Source organism: Lolium perenne, unplaced genomic scaffold, assembly GCF_019359855.2.
Source record: "Lolium perenne isolate Kyuss_39 unplaced genomic scaffold, Kyuss_2.0 unplaced67, whole genome shotgun sequence".
NCBI classification, from domain to species: Eukaryota; Viridiplantae; Streptophyta; class Magnoliopsida; order Poales; family Poaceae; genus Lolium; species Lolium perenne.
The window spans coordinates 77,501-79,028 of NW_027249025.1; positions in this window are offsets into that span (position 1 = coordinate 77,501).

Genomic DNA, 1,528 nt, shown 5'->3' on the forward strand with positions numbered 1-1,528 from the left:
CAATACGACGGAATCGGCTAAAAACGGCTAAGTCGGGCCGGCGTCGAAAACGCCCAACGCCGCCGAGCGTCTGATACCGGTGGGCGCGCCGCTGGTCGGGTAACGGTGAAAACCATGGCGCCGCAGCCAATACGACGGAATCGCTAAAAACGCCAAGTCGGGCCGACGCCGGAAAACGCCCAACGACGCCAGCGATACAATGGGTTGGCGCGCTGGTCGGGTAACGGTGAAAACCATGGCGCCGCAGCCAATACGACGGAATCGGCTAAAAACGGCCAAGTCGGGCCGACGCCGGAAAACGTCCAACGACGCTGAGCGCATACCGGGTGGGCGCGCTGGTCGGGTAACGGTGAAAACCATGGCGCCGCAGCCAATACGACGGAATCGGCTAAAAAGGCCAAGCCGGGCCGACGTCGGAAAACGCCCAACGACGCCAGCGCATAGCCGGTGGGCGCGCGCTGGTCGGGTAACGGTGAAAACCATGGCGCCGCAGCCAATACGACGGAATCGCTAAAAACGCCAAGTCGGGCCGGCGCTTGAAAACGCCCAACGACGCCGAAGCATACCGGTGGGCGCGCTGGCCGGTCGGGTAACGGTGAAAACCATGGCGCCGCAGCCAATACGACGGAATCGGCTAAAACGGCTAAGTCGGGCCGGCGCCGGAAAACGCCCAACGACGCCGAAAGTGTACAGTCGGGTGGGCGCGCGCTGGTCGGGTAACGGTGAAAACCATGGCGCCGCAGCAGCCAATACGACGGAAACGGCTAAAAACGCCAAAGTCGGGCCGACGTCGGAAAACGTCCAACGACGCCGAGCGTACAGTTGGGTGGGCGCGCGCTGGTCGGGTAACGGTGAAAACCATGGCGCCGCAGCCAATACGACGGAATCGGCTAAAAACGGCCAAGTCGGGCCGACGCCGGAAAACGTCCAACGACGCCGAAGCGTATACCGGGTGGGCGCGCTGGTCGGGTAACGGTGAAAACCATGGCGCCGCAGCCAATACGACGGAATCGGCTAAAACGGCCAAGTCGGTCCGACGCCGGAAAACGCCCAACGACGCCGAAAGCGCATACGGGTGGGCGCGCGCTGGTCGGGTAACGGTGAAAACCATGGCGCCGCAGCCAATACGACGGAATCGGCTAAAAACAGCCAAGTCGGGCCGGCGTCGGAAAACGTCCAACGATGCCGAGCGTATACGGGTGGGCGCGCGCTGGTCGGGTAACGGTGAAAACCATGGCGCCGCAGCCAATACGACGGAATCGGCTAAAAACGGCCAAGTCGGGCCGACGCCGGAAAACGTCCAACGACGCCGAGCGTACAGTCGGGTGGGCGCGCGCTGGTCGGGTAACGGTGAAAACCATGGCGCCGCAGCCAATACGACGGAATCGGCTAAAAACGGCCAAGTCGGGCCGGCGTCGGAAAACGCCCAACGACGCCGAGCGCTTACAATGGGTGGGCGCGCGTCGGTCGGGTAACGGTGAAAACCATGGCGCCGCAGCCAATACGACGGAATCGCTAAAAACGCGCT